Here is a 20,346-nt window from a genome sequence, read left to right on the forward strand (position 1 = left end):
ACTGTTATCACTGTACTGACCAGGTGCAGGAATGTAAGAACTGGAATTACGCGTCCCTCTCCTTTGTATCAGATGAGCCACGTGGTTAGACCGGATGGATGAGTTTAGACTCTATTTATTAAATAGGTTAAGGGTATGTGTGGGTGTAGTTAATTGTGGGAGGAGCTACAGTGCTATATAAGGAATGTACTCTATGTATTCAGTACTCAGACTTTGCTGTATTTTGGTGACGCTAGTCCCTCTGAGTCCCGATCGGTGATCCAATAAAGAATCTCTTCCTTCCTGAAGAAACCTGTGTCCATCTCTCTGTGCTTGGCTTCCGTCAGTTTCTCCGGTATCAACATGATACCCTTGACTAGACCTTGGCTCGCTAGGATTAAAAGATCTTTTGCTAATTTTATCTGGAGAGGGAAAACAACCCAGGATTAAACAGTCATTACTGTCTAATGGAATTCAGTAAGGTGGGATGGGTCTCCCTGATATTGGAGCTTATTATCAAGCTGGGATAGTTTTCCATAAAGCCCTTTTAAATAAAGAACAAATAAGAAGGGAAACAGAGATTGCCAGCATAGAAGATCTCTCTATCTTGATTTGGAGCACTAAGAAAGAGAACTATTCTTTATCATTTATACTGAATCAGGGCCGGTGCAAGGATTTTTGGGTACATAGGCGAAGATGCATTTTTCCGCCCCCCCCCCCCCTCTAAAATTAACATCTTCACCTATGTGCCTCCTAACCAGCCCCTCCCTCTTCCCCGTCCCTTAGTGTTCCTCTCTTTCCTCCCCCCTCCTTTCCCTGTCCCTTGGTTTTTCTCTCCCCTCCCCTCTCTGTCCCTTGGTGCACCCCCCACCCTCTTAGCGGTCACACTCCCCTTCCTGGTATGCCTCCTACCTGTCTTGTAGCGTTGCGGAGCAGACCCTCTACAGGAGATTCAGTTTTCTGTAGCTGGCTGGACTGACAGGAAGTGCTCTCTCAGTGACCAGGTACAGGAAACAGAAGCTTCTGTACTGCACTCCGCTCCGCTCCGCCACGCTACACTCACTAACAGCCACACACACTCAATGACAAACACACAGACGTCACTGACAGACACAGACTCACTGATCTGACACACTCATTCATTGACAGACACACACTCAATCACAAACATAATCTCACTGATTTGACAGACACTCACAAACACACACTCATACACTGACAGACACACACATTCATACAATCATTCACAGACACATACACAGACACACACACTCACAGACAAACACATACACAGACACACACTCACAGACAAACACATACACACAAACACATACACAGACACACACATACTCACAGACACACACACAGACACACATATACACACACAAAGACAAACACACACACACACTGACAAACACATACACACACTCACAGACACACACTCACAGACAAACACATACACACACACACTCACAGACAAACACACACTCATACATACACTTTCAGACACACTCACAGACACACACTCACAGACAAACACATACACAGCCACACACACTCACACATACACTTTCAGACACACACTCACAGACACACACACACAAACATACACAGACACACACACTCAGACAAACACACACTCACACATACACTTTCAGACACACACACTCACAGACACACACACTCACACATACACTTTCAGACACACACAAATTAATAATAAATATCCACCCAGCCTCCCTACCTGGAGAGAGCTGGTGTGGATGTGTCCCTGGGGTCCAGTGGGGCTTCAGTGCGGCGGGCGGCAGCAGTTCTAATGAGAGGCGGCGAGGGAGCTCTAACCTTTCTGCCCTGCTCCCTCGCAGGCTGTCTGCTGATGCCGGGAGCCGGAATATGACGTCATATTCCGGCTCCCGCAGAATCAGCACAGGGCGCGCGAGGGAGCAGAGCAGACAGGTTAGAGCTCCCTCGCCGCCTCTCATTAGAACTGCTGCCGCCCGCCGGGGGTCCAGAAGGTGACCTGGCAGGAGGGAGCGCTTCCCTCCTGCCGGTCACCGAAATCTTGCGCCCCCAGAGCCGGTGCGCCCTAAGGCGGCCGCCTGTGCCGCCTTATGGACGCGCCGGCCCTGTACTGAATCAGCTTATACCAATGTGGATTAAAATTAAGAAGAAATTAAAAGTCAATGATAAATTGTTTGATTTCCAAAAAATAGATATTATTGAGAAAGTAATTTCTAATATATTGCAAAAAAAATGGAGAGAAAATAATATCATATTTATAGAGAATATATGAGAAGATGCCAAAATTAAAGGGACACTCCAGGCACCCAGACCACTTCTGCCCATTGGAGTGGTCTGGGTGCCAACTCCCACTACTCCTAACCCTGCAAGTGTAATTATTGCAGTATTTTATAAACTGCAATAATTACCTTGCAGGGTTAACTCCACCTCTAGCGGCGGGTGGGGGCCCTAAATACTAATAAGGGTATGTCCTGGTGGGGGCCCCTACAGTAAAATAAAGGGGGGGGACTTAATGTCCTCCCCCCTGAGCGGTGGGTGGGGGCCATACAGTAAAATAAGGGGGTGGGACCTAAATACTAATAAGCCTCCCCCCTGGCCCCCACCCCTGAGCGGCGGGTCGGGGCCCTAAATTGGAATAGGGGGGGGGACCTAATGTCCTCCCCCTGACCCCCACCCCTGAGCGGTGGGTGGGGGCCCTAAATACTAATAAGGGGGGGACACCTAATGTCCTCCCCCCCTGAGCGGTGGATGGGGGCCCTACAGTAAAATAAGGGGGTGGGACCTAAATACTAATAAGGGGGGGACCTAATGGCCTCCCCCCTGGCCCCCACCCCTGAGCGGCGGGTGGGGGCCCTAAATTGGAATAAGGGGGGGACCTAATGTCCTCCCCCTGGCCCCCATCCCTGAGCAGTGGGTGGGGGCCCTAAATACTAATAGGGCCCATTAGGCCCCCCCTTATTAGTATTAAGGGCCCCAGCCCTGAGCGGCAGGTGGAGGCCGGGGGGGGGCAATAGTTGTTGTTTTTTTTTTTTTTTTTTTAACAGTGCTGCTCACTGTTTAATAGACATGCTCCTACTCGCGGTATAGCGAGTAGGGGCAAAATGTACTAATACTAAGTAATTTTTACTTAGTATTAGTAAATTTGTCTGAAAGACCAATTTAGGTCTTTCAGCCTTTTGGTAGAAAACTCCCTAATACCGTGGGAATTCGGGAGTTATCTACTAAGCGGCTGCAAGAGAAGTGCCGAAGTTCCGAAATGTCGAAGTTCTGAAATTCCGAAGTTGCCGAAGTTCCGAAGTGTTGAAGTGCCGAAGTCCCGAATTGCGAAATGCTAAACCGAACCGAAAATTTTCCCCATGCACATGCCTAGTTGTCATGTCCATTTCTTGACGGAGAAGATATGGATTCTGAGCCAATATCAGAATGTCGTCCAAATATACGATGGAACGAATCCCCTGCGATCGGAGCAGCACTATAACTGGTTTAATTAATTTTGTGAAACACCATGGTGCGGAGCAAAGACTGAAAGGAAGGCATGTGGACTGCCAAATTTATCCTTGCCAGAGGAATTGAAGGAAAGCCCGATGGTTGCGGACAACAGGGACTGTGAGTTATGCGTCCTTGAGATTGAATCTGGAGAACCAGTCTCCCATGCAAAGGAGGTCCCTGAGAAGGTGGATGCCCTCCATCTTGAAATGGCGATTCAGATCTTTCAGATTGATAATTGCGCGAAGATCTCCCATCTTCTTGCGGACCAGGAGTATGTTGCTGAGAAAAGTATGTGGGAAAGGTGATCGTTCGATCGCTCCTTTTGCCACCAGTTTGTGCAACTCTGTTTGTAATGTTAGATTGTCTGCAATTGACATTGTTAGCAGTGTAGGTGGTGGGTCCTGAAAGGGAATAGAAAATAAATCTATTCTTAAACCCTTGACTGTGTGTAGGATCCATAGATCCTGTGAAAGCAATTCCCACTGTTGGAAAAAATGGGTTAGTCGACTTGCTATAGGTACATTGAAAAAAGGAAGGTTTATTACCTGGAGCAGTGCGTCTGCATAGGGAAGCAGATCCACGTCCCCGGATGGATCCCCTGTTGGTGAACAACTGTCGGTGGTATAGTCGGGTGGTTCCCATATTCCAGTAATTGTCTGTGGGACAAGGCTTGTAGCCCGTAAAGCAGCTCTGCTGGTTGTTCGGCCTCTGGTACGAAATACCCTGTGTAGTGAGGATTGGGCTTTATTTAAGGTCGCAAAGACTGACACATGTTTAGATAGATCTCTCATAAAAGAGTTTCCAAATAATAAGCCATTGGCTCTTGGTCCCAATTCTCGAGAACTCAAATCCGCTAATTTAGCATCAATTTTGTATAGTGCCGCCTTACATCTCTCCGTGAACTTAACCACAGTGGCATTGCCTAAAAAGCATAAAGCCCTCTGGGCCCATTCTTGCCCCGTGTGTGGATCAAATTATCCATTAGTAATAGCTTCGTCAGCCAAAATAAAACTCTGAATAATGGGACCAGCAATATCTAGAAGCTTGTCCTGAGTTGCCTTTAGACCCTACTCAATACCCTTGCGAGGGTCTTTGCCCGATTTAGTGAGGAACGTCACCAACATTGGGTCAAATTCTGGCATGAGTGCCACTTTATTTGGGATAGTTGGCCGAGGGCATTCGGCTCTAAGTTTAGCTCTGATTTCCTTTTCTAGGGGCTTGCGCAGTCACAAATTTAGAGATGTGGTCCGGCGGGGCCCATTCGGCAGAGTGTGGATGTCTGATGACCCTAGGGTCAAAGAAGGGAACGCTCAAAGCATCCAGAAGGGTGTCTGAATCGGGTTCCTTGGACAAAGTGTTATTTGAATCTGGGTCTCTCTTGGCAACAAATGTCTCTTTGTCATATTCCGACGAGGGGTCCCATAGCGCATTCGCCGAGGACTCCTCATCAGAAAAGCCGAGGTAGTAATCCTCTACCACATTGCCTGTATTAGATGTTGAGCCCTCTAAGGGGTCTAAAGTAGCCTGGGTGGGGCGAGTGAAAGTAAATTTAAGGGACTTGGCTTGAGCCTTGCCATTGCCTACAGAAACACTATCCCCTTTACAGGGGCATTTGCGCGTGACCTTCTCCTGATCCGAAGGCTGAGAGTCCTCAGAATCAGAGAGCATGCGCGCAGTGGCGTTAACTTCGGTAGAAGTTTTGTCATGGAAGGCTGCTAGCACCTTGGAAATAGATTCCGCAATAGTAGAAATGAGCCATGCTTAGTTGTGGTAGTACTATAGTAATTAAATGAAAAAAGACTGTGCAATGAATGGGGGTCACCCAAATGAGATTAGAGATATTTGTAAGGGCGGCAACACAAATAGTTAGTGGGGTTAGCCACTAAATTATAATAAGTGGGTTGACCCACTGTAGTAATAACAGCAAGTGGGAGCAACCATTTGTAAGGTTCAAACAAAGTAGGTATATCCACAATATTATAAATAGAGAGTGGGGTTACCACCAGGAAATCAGAAGGTGGAATTCACCGGTAAATGTATTATTAGCATAAAGTTAAGTGGGGGTCACCCACTTTAATATTGGTGTTGGTACACCTTAACTGAGTAGCAATAAATGTGTTTTTGGTGGGGGTCACCCACAATGACAATAAATACAGAAAATAATTGGGGGTCACACACAAAAGCCCTCCTTTATTTTTGAACAAACAAAAAAAAATAGGTGGTGCAGTAGGTTTTGTGATAATTTTGTTTGATCTGAAAATAAATAGATTAAATAAAATGAATAAATGCCCAACAAACTACCAGCACAGTAATTGTGCTAAAATGAGAAGAAGAATGTTTTTAAACCGGGAGAGGGTTCAAATGAAGACTTAATCTGATAGGAAATTAAATAAAACTGACACATCTACTGGGAAAGCAATACAGTATGTATAAATACACATTATAAATACAGTATGTATAAATACATATTAAGTGGAGATATGAACTGAATATCAATATAATTATGGTTAAACAGACAGAAAGTCCTGCGTTTGCCTGAGCCAGTACAATCAGCCTGACCTGCACTAAGGCTGACCGCCCTCTGCTGTCAGTTCGGAGTACTGCAGCCTCTACAGGCTGAACCATCCCAGGGTTAATGGGGGGGGGGGGGGTTTCAGGATAACTTTTTTTTTTACCATTATGCCTGATTGTTTGGAAAAATAAATGTTATTTTACACATTCACTAATTATTGTTTATTAGTTTAAACAGATATCAGCTATAAGGGAATAGGGTACATCTAGATGTTTTTTTACACATTGGGCCGATCCAGGCGGAAGGAAGCTCACTGCAGCCCTGAGCTCTGCCCATTCTGCACGTGTCTGAGCAGCAGAGAGGTAACAGTGGGGGAGAGCTGGTCTGATACATTGTGTAGCAGGGGAATACAGACTGATACATTGTGTATGGGGGATACAGTATGATACATTGTGTATGGGGGATACAGTATGATACATTGTGTATGGGGGGGGATACAGTATGATACATTGTGTATGGGGGGGGGGGATACAGTCTGATACATTGTGTATGGGGGGGATACAGTCTGATACATTGTGTATGGGGGATACAGTCTGATACATTGTGTATGGGGGGGGGATACAGTCTGATACATTGTGTATGGGGGGATACAGTCTGATACATTGTGTATGGGGGATACAGTATGATACATTGTGTATGGGGGGGGGGATACAGTCTGATACATTGTGTATGGGGGGATACAGACTGATACATTGTGTATGGGGGGGATACAGACTGATACATTGTGTATGGGGGGGATACAGACTGATACATTGTGTATGGGGGGGATACAGACTGATACATTGTGTATGGGGGGGATACAGACTGATACATTGTGTATGGGGGGGATACAGACTGATACATTGTGTATGGGGGATACAGACTGATACATTGTGTATGGGGGGATACAGACTGATACATTGTGTATGGGGGGGATACAGTCTGATACATTGTGTATGGGGGGATACAGTCTGATACATTGTGTATGGGGGGGGGATACAGTCTGATACATTGTGTATGGGGGGATACAGTCTGATACATTGTGTATGGGGGGATACAGTCTGATACATTGTGTATGGGGGGATACAGTCTGATACATTGTGTATGGGGGGATACAGACTGATACATTGTGTATGGGGGGATACAGACTGATACATTGTGTATGGGGGGATACAGACTGATACATTGTGTATGGGGGGATACAGACTGATACATTGTGTATGGGGGGATACAGACTGATACATTGTGTATGGGGGGATACAGACTGATACATTGTGTATGGGGGGGATACAGACTGATACATTGTGTATGGGGGGGATACAGACTGATACATTGTGTATGGGGGGATACAGACTGATACATTGTGTATGGGGGGATACAGACTGATACATTGTGTATGGGGGGATACAGTCTGATACATTGTGTATGGGGGGATACAGTCTGATACATTGTGTATGGGGGGGGATACAGTCTGATACATTGTGTATGGGGGGGGATACAGTCTGATACATTGTGTATGGGGGGGGATACAGTCTGATACATTGTGTATGGGGGGATACAGACTGATACATTGTGTATGGGGGGATACAGACTGATACATTGTGTATGGGGGGATACAGACTGATACATTGTGTATGGGGGGGGATACAGACTGATACATTGTGTATGGGGGGGGATACAGACTGATACATTGTGTATGGGGGGATACAGACTGATACATTGTGTATGGGGGGGATACAGACTGATACATTGTGTATGGGGGGGATACAGACTGATACATTGTGTATGGGGGGGATACAGACTGATACATTGTGTATGGGGGGGATACAGACTGATACATTGTGTATGGGGGGATACAGACTGATACATTGTGTATGGGGGGGATACAGACTGATACATTGTGTATGGGGGGGATACAGACTAATACATTGTGTATGGGGGGGATACAGACTGATACATTGTGTATGGGGGGGATACAGACTGATACATTGTGTATGGGGGATACAGACTGATACATTGTGTATGGGGGATACAGACTGATACATTGTGTATGGGGGATACAGACTGATACATTGTGTATGGGGGGATACAGACTGATACATTGTGTATGGGGGGATACAGACTGATACATTGTGTATGGGGGGGATACAGACTGATACATTGTGTATGGGGGATACAGACTGATACATTGTGTATGATGGGGGATACAGACTGATACATTGTGTATGGAGGGATACAGACTGATACATTGTGAATGGGGGGGATACAGACTGATACATTGTGTATGGGGGGGGATACAGACTGATACATTGTGTATGGGGGGGGATACAGACTGATACATTGTGTATGGGGGGGACTAGTCTGATACATTGTGTATGGGGGGGACTAGTCTGATACATTGTGTATGGGGGGGGACTAGTCTGATACATTGTGTATGGGGGGGGACTAGTCTGATACATTGTGTATGGGGGGGGACTAGTCTGATACATTGTGTATGGGGGGGGACTAGTCTGATACATTGTGTATGGGGGGGGACTAGTCTGATACATTGTGTATGGGGGGGGACTAGTCTGATACATTGTGTATGGGGGGGGACTAGTCTGATACATTGTGTATGGGGGGGGGACTAGTCTGATACATTGTGTATGGGGGGGGACTAGTCTGATACATTGTGTATGGGGGGGGACTAGTCTGATACATTGTGTATGGGGGGGGACTAGTCTGATACATTGTGTATGGGGGGGGACTAGTCTGATACATTGTGTATGGGGGGGGACTAGTCTGATACATTGTGTATGGGGGGGGGACTAGTCTGATACATTGTGTATGGGGGGGGGACTAGTCTGATACATTGTGTATGGGGGGGGGACTAGTCTGATACATTGTGTATGGGGGGGACTAGTCTGATACATTGTGTATGGGGGGGACTAGTCTGATACATTGTGTATGGGGGGGACTAGTCTGATACATTGTGTATGGGGGGGACTAGTCTGATACATTGTGTATGGGGGGACTAGTCTGATACATTGTGTATGGGGGGACTAGTCTGATACATTGTGTATGGGGGGGGACTAGTCTGATACATTGTGTATGGGGGGGGACTAGTCTGATACATTGTGTATGGGGGGGGACTAGTCTGATACATTGTGTATGGGGGGACTAGTCTGATACATTGTGTATGGGGGGGACTAGTCTGATACATTGTGTATGGGGGGGACTAGTCTGATACATTGTGTATGGGGGGGACTAGTCTGATACATTGTGTATGGGGGGGGGACTAGTCTGATACATTGTGTATGGGGGGGACTAGTCTGATACATTGTGTATGGGGGGGACTAGTCTGATACATTGTGTATGGGGGGACTAGTCTGATACATTGTGTATGGGGAGGACTAGTCTGATACATTGTGTATGGGGGGGGAGACTAGTCTGATACATTGTGTATGGGGGGGAGACTAGTCTGATACATTGTGTATGGGGGGGGAGACTAGTCTGATACATTGTGTATGGGGGGGAGACTAGTCTGATACATTGTGTATGGGGGGGAGACTAGTCTGATACATTGTGTATGGGGGGGGGGAGACTAGTCTGATACATTGTGTATGGGGGGGGGGAGACTAGTCTGATACATTGTGTATGGGGGGGGAGACTAGTCTGATACATTGTGTATGGGGGGGGGAGACTAGTCTGATACATTGTGTATGGGGGGGGGGAGACTAGTCTGATACATTGTGTATGGGGGGGGGGAGACTAGTCTGATACATTGTGTATGGGGGGGGGGAGATTAGTCTGATACATTGTGTATGGGGGGGGAGATTAGTCTGATACATTGTGTATGGGGGGGGGGAGACTAGTCTGATACATTGTGTATGGGGGGGGGAGACTAGTCTGATACATTGTGTATGGGGGGGGGAGACTAGTCTGATACATTGTGTATGGGGGGGGAGGAGACTAGTCTGATACATTGTGTATGGGGGGGGAGGAGACTAGTCTGATACATTGTGTATGGGGGGGACTAGTCTGATACATTGTGTATGGGGGGGGGACTAGTCTGATACATTGTGTATGGGGGGGGACTAGTCTGATACATTGTGTATGGGGGGGGACTAGTCTGATACATTGTGTATGGGGGGGGACTAGTCTGATACATTGTGTATGGGGGGGGGACTAGTCTGATACATTGTGTATGGGGGGGGGACTAGTCTGATACATTGTGTATGGGGGGAGGGGGGAACTAGTCTGATACATTGTGTATGGGGGAGGGGGGAACTAGTCTGATACATTGTGTATGGCGTATCCAGACTGGCACAGGACTTGTGTATGGGGGAATACAGACTGGGACATAAAGTTCTGAACATATGTTGTGGGAGGCTGGCACTACATTATGGGACACGGAGTACGTTATAGGGCACTGAGATCCTGACACACTGCAAGAAAGCCTGGCATGAGGGATAAAACACAGGATAAAGGGGGCTTAGTGCAGGGATATTATTGTACATTGAATCTCCAGGTCATTGGTTCCGTTTTTATTGTTCTGTGTTTTTAATTTCACAGTAAATCAGTTAAAGGATGAAGAATTCAATGTCCAGTACAGACCAGGCAGACATGTATCCATCATTCCTTCTCCTGCAGGTCAGTTCTGGGTTCTGACATGTGTATGTGGGAAATAGATTCTATTCAAGTGCAATTTATCATTAAATTGTATCAGAGGTAGGTGTAAGTCTCCTGGTGTGGCCTACTTTCTGCAGCTTGCGAGAACTTTATTGGAATATTATATGAGAAGGACTAGGAAGTGATTGAAACCACTCAGCCAATCCTAGCCCACCCTGTGTTTTCCAATCCAGCAAGGCTATCTGGGATATGTAGTTTAGTGGTGGAGGTGAAGAGGATTACATGTACAATATCTGCTTCCTGAACCCCCTGTGCAAGCTTTCCAGCGTGGCCTGGCTCGTGGTAGCCTCGATCATTCCTGTACAGCTTGCTAGATCATGCTTGGGATAGTTTGAGGCGTCTCCCTGCCACTCCGGGGGGAAGTTATGAAAATCTCAGACATTATTCGATGGTCATCGTCCAGCAGCCTATTGTGTGTGTGTGTGTGTGTGTGTGTGTGTGTGTGTGTGTGTCTTAAATTAAAGGTATATTATGTAATATGTAAAAATATTTAGGTTTTTACATTTTAATTGATGCTTATTCAATATGCCATGTTCAGTCCTCGGGTGTGGAAAGGATTAGCAATGTTTGTCTTTTCAGGTGAGTCTAACATTTATTTATTTTGCAGGAAGAAGATGGGGGAGAGAAAAACAGCTAGTGGTCGCATTGTTGCATAATTGAAGAGATTTGTGACCTAAGGTTCGTATAGTGATATGGACTCTTTAGTGACCTGAACCCACTTGTAACGGATCACCTGGCACCCCAACTGGGTACCTCCGTTGATGGATGCTCCTAGTGCTTCCCGAGGGCTCCAAGCGCTTCACTTGACACCATAGGCACTGCAGACCCCAGTAACCGCCGCAGCTTGGTTGGGGTCTCTCCGTCTCCTACCCACCTTGGACCTACGACAAGGCTCTAGGTTCCAGTGGGTGAACCTCTTTCCCCAGAGAGTGAAGCAGGAACTAGCTCTTACAAGAGCTTAGTGATTATGTAAGGGAGTATGAAGCAATCCCTTGTAGCAGATTCCCCCAATAAGAGACAGGACTCTAGATTGAGGGTGAAGTAGAACAGCAGGTTTAATGGTACAGCTGCTCTTTTATACAAGTTTTACAGCAAAGGTGCCACCCATGTGGACCTAGTTGGGCACAGACACACAAAACATGTAAGCCAATAAAAACAGTGTAGCAAGGAACATAAAAATCTCTGATATTATTAGATGGTCATCGTCCAGCAGCCGTGTGTGTGTGTGTGTATATAAGATTTAAATTAAAGGTATATTATGTAATATGTAAAAATATGTAGGTTTTTAAATTTTAATTGATGCTTATTCAATATGCCATGTTCAGTCCTCGGGTGTGGAAAGGATTAGCAACGTTTGTCTTTTCAGGTGAGTCTAACATTTATTTATTTTGCAGGAAGAAGATGAGGGGGAGAAAAACAGCTAGTGGTCGCATTGTTGCATAATTGAAGAGATTTGTGACCTAAGGTTCGTATAGTGACATGGACTCTTTAGTGGCCTGAACCCCTGTGCAAGCTTTCCAGCGTGGCCTGGCTCGTGGTAGCCTCGATCATTCCTGTACAGCTTGCTAGATCATGCTTGGGATGGTTTGAGGCGTCTCCCTGACACTCCGGGGGGAAGTTATAAAAATCTCAGACATTATTCGATGGTTATTGCACAGCAGCCGATTGTGTGTAGGAAATTTGAATTAAAGGGTTACATCACCAAAAAACTAATTTTTAATAAAACCCTGTTTTCGGTTAAAATAACCCTTCCTTGCATTGTACCTCCTCCCCAAGAAAAGTTAAAATAAAACAAACCACAGATGTATTTTCGATTCAAGTCCTTCATGCAGCCCAGCCCTCCTGTGTTGGTCACACTACCCCTCACTGTAGATGGAGTGACGTCCCGGGGGGCAGGGGATGTGCCATCATTGAATGTTTCTTGCCAGCACGCTCACTGTAGGGGGAGTAGCGTCCCGGGGGGAGGGGCAGGGAATGTGCCATCATTGGATGTTTCTTGCCAGCAAGCTCACTGTAGAGGGCGAAATGTCCTGTGTGAGGCGGGGGGGAGGGGGGGGGGGGGCAAGGAGTGTGCCATCATTGTATGTTTCATGCCAGCACGCTCACTGTAGGTGGAGTGATGTCCTGGGGGGCAGGGGATGTGCCATCATTGGATGTTTCTTGCCAGCACGCTCACTGTAGGTGGAGTGGCGTCCCGGGGGGAGGGGCAGGGGATGTGTGCCATCATTGGATGTTTCTTGCCAGCAAGCTCACTGTAGGTGGAGTGGCATCCTGGGGGGAGGGGCAGGGGATGTGCCATCATTGGATGTTTCTTGCCAGCACGCTCACTGTAGGTGGAGTGGCGTCCCGGGGGGAGGGGCAGGGGATGTGTGCCATCATTGGATGTTTCTTGCCAGCAAGCTCACTGTAGGTGGAGTGGCATCCTGGGGGGAGGGGCAGGGGATGTGCCATCATTGGATGTTTCTTGCCAGCAAGCTCACTGTAGGTGGAGTGATGTCCCGGGGGGGCAGGGGATGTGTCATCATTGGATGTTTCATGCCAGCATGCTATGCGTGGTGATGACAGATACCAAGTATACACAGCTTTAAAATGAGTCTGCCTGGAAATCTTATTCTGGGCTGGCTAATGATTCTGACGGCAGCTATGTGCTTTGACTCTTTATGTGCAGCTTTTCAAACTGAAACACTGAACTTACAGTATCTAAGTACTATGACCACTTCAGATCACTGAGATGGTCATGGTGCTTGGAATACCCATTAAAAAATATATTATCTAATATGTAAATCTATTTTCCTCTTGCAGTTTTTAAATTCTATTAGTCAAATTGTCATGATTGGTTTAACCCCTTAAGGATCAAACCCTGGGAATAAAAGGGAATCGTGACATGTCACACATGTCATGTGTTCTTAAGGGGTTAAAGCCACCTACAATTTGTTCAGTCCTTGGGTGTGGAAAGGATTACTGATGTTTATTGTCTTTTATGGCGAGTCTCATCATTTATTTATTTTGCAGGAAGAAGATGGGGGGGAGAAAAACGGCTAGTGGTCGCATTGTTGCATAATTGAAGAGATTTGTGACCTAAGGTTCGTATAGTGATATGGACTCTTTAGTGGCCTGAACCCCTGTGCAAGCTTTCCAGCGTGGCCTGGCTCGTGGTAGCCTCGATCATTCCTGTACAGCTTGCTAGATCATGCTTGGGATGGTTTGAGGCGTCTCCCTGCCACTCCGGGGGGAAGTTATAAAAATCTCAGACATTATTGGATGGTCATCGTCCAGCAGCCTATTGTGTGTGTGTGTGTGTGTGTGTGTGTGTGTGTGTGTGTGTGTGTGTGTGTGTGTGACTTAAATTAAAGGTATATTATGTAATATGTACAAATATTTAGGTTTTTAAATTTTAATTGATGCTTATTCAATATGCCATGTTCAGTCCTCGGGTGTGGAAAGGATTAGCAACGTTTATTGTCTTTTCAGGTGAGTCTAACATTTATTTATTTTGCAGGAAGAAGATGGGGGGGAGAAAAACGGCTAGTGGTCGCATTGTTGCATAATTGAAGAGATTTGTGACCTAAGGTTCGTATAGTGACATGGACTCTTTAGTGGCCTGAACCCCCTGTGCAAGCTTTCCAGCGTGGCCTGGCTCGTGGTAGCCTCGATCATTCCTGTACAGCTTGCTAGATCATGCTTGGGATGGTTTGAGGCGTCTCCCTGACACTCCGGGGGGAAGTTATGAAAATCTCAGACATTATTCGATGGTTATTGCACAGCAGCCTATTGTGTGTAGGAAATTTTAATTAAAGGGTTACATCACCAAAAAAAGTTTTAATAAAACCCTAGTGCCGTCTCGTGGTGGGTGGAGGGGATGGGGGGGGAGGGGGGAGGGGAGTTGGCCTGGCTCGTGGTAGCCTCGATTTATTCCTGCACAGCTTGCTTGATCATGCTTGGGATAGTTTGAGGCTTCTCCCTGCCGCTAACAAAATATTAACACATCTTTCAAAATATTAAATCATTTTAAAAGATTATCCAAAAAGTTTAGATCTCAGACCTCACCAGTATAAAGAAAAATAAGTGTTTTGTATTAGTTTAAATCTACGCTGTAGAGAATGTTGATGCTTTATTTAAAAAAAAAAAAGCAATTCTGTATCGTACAAATGCTTTCCATTTTTGGGAAGGTTTTTCCCCCATTGAATTACCTTACCTTTTCGTAATTGAATTACGAAAATCGTTGCTATAAGAAAGGCCGTGTTGATGTGATAAACTGTGCTTTTTACTGATGTTGCTGCTGATGCTACCATAACAACTTTCAATAGCTGGCCCCGAGTGAGCATGCGCAGGCACGCATCCATTGGCAGACAGTGAATAAATGGCAATACCGACATCAGGCGTCTGCAGCTCTGCGGAATCTGGATGTAGCTCGGCTGCCATTCTTGGTGTCTGTGCACCCATTGGAAAGCAGTTTCGTGGCAGTCTGTGCAGAATAGTTTACCCCCAAGTAATGGTTCAGTACTACAAGAACCTGTTGTGATTTTGATGCTTGTCGTAACCCTTTAAGAATAAAAAAAAAAGTTACAATCTTTGTGAATTTATTAGATTTGCCCAGTAGTCCTCGGTTAATACAGATTTTGTATTATTTATCCTTTGTATGTCCAGGTTTATTTATTAATTTTTTTCTGCTCGGTAACTGATGTCTGTCTTCTCCTCTGTGGCAGTGATGGGAGTGTGTCCAAAGATCGTAGCCCTAAAAGTAACCTGAAGAATATCTACCCGTGGTGGATCTAATCACAGAACCTGCCTAGCGCCATGGAGACTTCATTATAGAGTCTGCTGTATGAAATCATGATTCGTCAATAAAAACGTATTAATACAGCCTGTCTTCTTACTGTATGACGGTAGTGGTGATAAAGCTGCAGTGCTCCTTGCACAGTCCCCAGTTATGTGTTAAGCCACAAATAGAGGGTCCTGTGACCTGGCTCCTGTCTGTTACAATTCTGCATTAGTAATATAATATAATTTAATTTTTTTTTTTTTTTAAAGGAGCAATATAGTGATAACACCGTTTAGGCCACCAGTCCCCAGTAAGCAATTTAAAATGGGCACACTAAGGCCCATCGGGTGGACTCTTCATTTAAGACCACCAGAAGGGCCCTTGTCAACAGGGCCTCATCGAGTCCTGTGGGCCTTTGACAGCCCAACTGGGCACCTTACTTGGCAGCAGCCTTGGAGGAAGTGTTTGCCACGAGTGACTTCCTTTCAGAGATTGGAGTCGCAGGGGAGCTGTTCTGAGGAAGGGGCCAGGTCAGGACAAAGAGGGGGGGAAAGCAGGAGAGGAGGGGTTTCAGGCTGCAAGAGCAACTCCCAACATCCTCAGGCTGCAGACTGGACATCAGGGAAACCACTCTCCAGCACCCAAAAGGTAGTAAACTGGAGGGTGGTTATAAAACAGTATAATTTGACTTGTATGTGTATATGCATGCATGTATGTGTAGCTGTATGTCTGTCAGTGTTTGTGTGTGTTCGTCTGTTACATTACGTGAACCCTGTCAGTATACCTCTGGAGTGTGTTAGGCAATTAATGCGGTATACCCATCTTTTAGGGGGCCTTAGGTGATCTAGCTAGCTTCATGAGGGATTTACACCACCCCCGATCACTTGTTATTGAGTGCCCACACACCCAATATCCTCAGCCTAACACCCCCTCAACTCAGGAGGAATCTGATTTCTCTTGACCTCCAGCAGCTCTCAACTGATCTCCATTCTGAACTCTCATCTATCCCTACTAGGGATGTGCATGGGCAAAAGATTCGGTTTGGCACTTCTGAAATCCGTGACTTCGGCAATTTCCACAACCCTAACCCTGCTAGGGGTAGTGTTGTATTCCTGTCATCATTCCCTTAATTTTCCCTCCATCTCCTGTTTTGCCACATTTCTGAAATTCGGCCGAATTTAAATTCGGACCGAAACATATTGCACATGTCCAATCCCTGCCTTCTCCTGCCCCTCTGACTATCTCCTCATATAAAGCTACCCTCACCTCGACCCTAGACGCTGCAGTCCCGTGCCAAGCACGCGCTTCCAACTGTGGCACAAGTCAACTCGTTACCTGCAGAGAGAAAAAGTGCAATCGTGTGATACGTTCAAAAATTAGTGGGGTGATAGAAATATATGGACCCACTCATATGGTACTGAGCCTCAACAGGACAGGCTCAGATAACTCAGGCGTACGTGGTTTAAAAGGGAACACGGAAGTGGTGCTGTTCCTTTAAATATAAAGGGAGACTGAATATGGTGTAGTGTAATGTAGGTACATTGCAATTGATGGTTAAATACACAGAATTGCTCACCTAATTCAGAGCCTATAGACCTGGCTCTGGGTGTAATGGTGTATGTGCCAATAAGGGGGCACAAAACCCTGTAAGTGAGTATCAGGAACACCGCTTACGTCCACAAGGAGGAGTTGGAAGGAATAAAATGTATTTAACAAAAATTTTTTATTTTTTATTTTACTCCGTCTCTGCATATATTGATATTCTTAAGTATTATAGGACCTTAGCACGTAAGAGGTTTTTTGGAGTGCATACATGTCAGGATAAGAATAGTATTTCACATCATACTGATTTAAAGGCAAAGTCAAATTGCCATCCGAGGGCGAATAAATCTAGTGCTATTGACATATTTGAAAAAGCGATTGTTGAGGATTTTAAAAAGTTGGAATAGAATAAAAATAGCCATCACAGAAACTATTTAAATAACATAGAGTGGAAAGCCCTACAAGATTTAAGACATAATAGAGAAATTGTAATAAAGCCAGCAGACAAGGGTGGAAGTATAGTCATACAAAATACAGACGATTATGTAGCGGAATGCTTGGAACAATTAAAGGATACAAAGGTGTATAACAAATTAAAAGGTGATCCAACTGAAGATATAAGGAAGTCTCTTATATCGCTTTTGGACAAGGGAAAAGAAAGTGGGGTTCTTAGTGATAATGAATACAAATTCTTACTGGTAGAATACCCTAGGATACCTACTTTCTATACCCTTCCTAAGGTGCTTAAAGATGCAAAACACCCCCCTGGTAGACCTATTGTCTCAGGGATAGGATCTGTATCAGCCAATCTTTCAAAATACGTAGATATATGGCTACAGGATTTGGTTAGACTAATGCCCTCATACGTAAGAGACACTACTGATGTCATTATAAATAAAAAATATCAAGTGGGAGGAGTCATACATCCTAGTAACGAGCGACGTGTCCTCACTATGTACTTCCATCCCTCATTCTTTAGGATGTAAAGTAATATATGATACATTAAGAGAAACTACGAAATTCTCGGATGAACATGTAGAATTTTTAATAGAGTATTAAATGGATTTTAAATAATCATTTTTTTTAATACTATTTAATACTAAATGTTATTTACAACAGCAGGGTACAGCGATGGGGACCAGGTTTGCTCCCAGCTACGCAAATTTATATATGGCAGGCTGGGAAAGTACGTATATTTATGCCAGCCAAGAATGGGAGACAATATACAAACAAAAAATGATTTGCAAAGACAATGCAAAACAACCCTCGTGGCTATCAAACAGGGGAAAAATATAAAATATATAAATACCCCAATTAGGAAGTGCGAAGACTCCTCAATGTCTTCAAATATCGAAAATGTAAAACACTAAAAAGCACAACCTAAAATAGTACAAAGGGAGACCGAATAGTGCAGACAGAAAAATAAAAACACATAACATGAAAAAAGACTAAAATGCACTCACAAACAAAAGGTGTAAAAAGGCAGGGTATAAACAGTCTTCTTTAAGATGCTTCTTCTCTTCTCAGTGGAGAGATGGAGGCTTCTAAAGACTCAATTCCTGTTGCTTGAGCCAAAAGATCTTCATGTCTGGCAACGACCTGTACATGAAGCTCTTTATCTAGTTGACTAATGCCTTGAGCAAGTTTTGCTAGCTGTTCAGCTATCACGGCTTGATGGATGGATTGAGAAGTATATGTTTTAACATCAAAATCGTCTCTCAGAAAATCAGTGTAGCACTAAAATATCTTATGCAAACATCATATGTTTCTAAAGGTGCTTGTAGTGTATTTTGCTTGCATATGCTAGTAAGTATTCACAACAGGACAGATGGAACCTTTTCTTGGTTTGTTTTTTATATGGAAGGGTTCAGAAGTTGGCCTAAGGAATTTTTAAAAATATTTAAAGGGACACTCCAGGCACCCAGACCACTTCTGCCCATCGGAGTGGTCTGGGTGCCAACTCCCACTACTCTTAACCCTGCAAGTGTAATTATTGCAGTTTTTTATAAACTGCAATAATTACCTTGCAGGTTTAACTCCACCTCTAGTGGCTGTCTACTAGACAGCCACTAGAGGGCACTTCCTGCTCTATAGCACAGGAAACCTGTGCTAGAGCGTTGCTGGACGTCCTCACGCTGTGTGAGGATCTCCAGCGTCGCTCAAATCCCCATAGGAAAGCATTGAAAATCGTTTTCAATGCTTTCCTATGGGGAGAAATAATGCGCATGCCCACCGGCCGATGGAGACAGAAGGAGGAGACAGCGACGAGGGACATCGTCGCTGCCTCAGGTAAGTCACTGAAGGGGTGGGAGGGAGTGGGACGGATTGTTTTCCTGGCACTGGAGATTCCCTTTAACCCCTTAAGGACACATGACATGTGTGACATGTCATGATTCCCTTTTATTCCAGAAGTTTGGTCCTTAAGGGGTTAAATATTAATGAATGGGGAATATGTTTAACAAGTGAGTTTAGTACCTCAAATATTAATTTTTTAGATTTAAATATTTATGTAGAAAATGATTTTTTAAAAACCCAGAATTTTTTAAGAAAGTAGATGCCAATAGCTATGAAATGTATAATAGCGGACATTACGCAGCTTGGCTTAACAATATTCCTAAGGGACAATTTAGAAGAGTTCGAAGAAAGTGTACAGAGGTAGAAGGATTTAAAAGCCAAGCAGATATTTTAAAAAGAACGTTTTTGGAAAAGGAATACCCCATTAAACTCATAGAAGAAGCGTATAAGGAAACTCTAAAACAAGCGGCACAAAAGGAAAAAATGGAGAGGATAAAAGAAATAAAATCCCTTTGGTCTTTGATTTTAATAGAGACTGCAATAAGATGAAATCTATAGTGAAAAAACATTGGCATATACTTAAAGAAGATAATGAATTATGTAAACTTCCTCCAGATAAACCTTTAATCACTTTTAGAGGAGCGCCAAATTTTAAACAGATGTTGAGTTTTAATCACCCTAAAAGAGAACCTAAAAAAACTTTTTTTAAATGAAAAGAATGGTTTTTATTCATGCGGTTTATGTATGGGTTGTAAATGCAGTAAAAATAGGACCCTGAAAGGTATAAGTAAATTTAAGATAAAGTATAAGGATGAGGAGTATACTATAAAAGATTTTATTACATGTTAAACGTCATTTATCTTTTAATTTGTCCTTGCGGCCTACAATACGTGGGGCGCACTATTAGGCCTTTACATAAAAGAATTTATGAACATGTAAATAATATTCAAAAGGGCTATGAAAATCATAGCGTATCAGCCCATTTTAAAAAATACCACAACCAGAATCCAGAAGGATTCACTTTTTTAGGAATCAA

The 20,346-nt window shown here is 44.5% G+C and overlaps 1 long non-coding RNA gene and 4 other non-coding genes across 6 annotated transcripts; all 5 read left to right on the top strand.

Moving 5' to 3' along the window:
• The first annotated feature begins 6,322 nt into the window (after positions 1-6,322).
• Positions 6,323-15,549, top strand: LOC134608193 (uncharacterized). 2 transcript variants are annotated; one of them, XR_010090727.1, is made up of 7 exons: positions 6,323-6,363; positions 10,595-10,672; positions 11,319-11,389; positions 12,106-12,176; positions 13,724-13,794; positions 14,211-14,281; positions 15,418-15,549. It is a non-coding gene; the product is annotated as an uncharacterized LOC134608193 (long non-coding RNA). The 2 variants fall into 2 exon arrangements; XR_010090728.1 differs by lacking the exon at positions 10,595-10,672 and having other exon boundaries at positions 6,330-6,363.
• Positions 10,963-11,095, top strand: LOC134609519 (small nucleolar RNA SNORA9). The gene has a single exon (XR_010090807.1). It is a non-coding gene; the product is annotated as a small nucleolar RNA SNORA9 (small nucleolar RNA).
• On the top strand, positions 12,218-12,350 carry LOC134609516 (small nucleolar RNA SNORA9). The gene has a single exon (XR_010090805.1). It is a non-coding gene; the product is annotated as a small nucleolar RNA SNORA9 (small nucleolar RNA).
• LOC134609515 (small nucleolar RNA SNORA9) lies at positions 13,836-13,968 on the top strand. Its single transcript, XR_010090804.1, has one exon. It is a non-coding gene; the product is annotated as a small nucleolar RNA SNORA9 (small nucleolar RNA).
• Positions 14,324-14,456, top strand: LOC134609518 (small nucleolar RNA SNORA9). Its single transcript, XR_010090806.1, has one exon. It is a non-coding gene; the product is annotated as a small nucleolar RNA SNORA9 (small nucleolar RNA).
• Positions 15,550-20,346: the final 4,797 nt, after the last annotated feature.

This window comes from Pelobates fuscus, chromosome 4, assembly GCF_036172605.1.
Source record: "Pelobates fuscus isolate aPelFus1 chromosome 4, aPelFus1.pri, whole genome shotgun sequence".
Taxonomy (NCBI): Eukaryota; Metazoa; Chordata; class Amphibia; order Anura; family Pelobatidae; genus Pelobates; species Pelobates fuscus.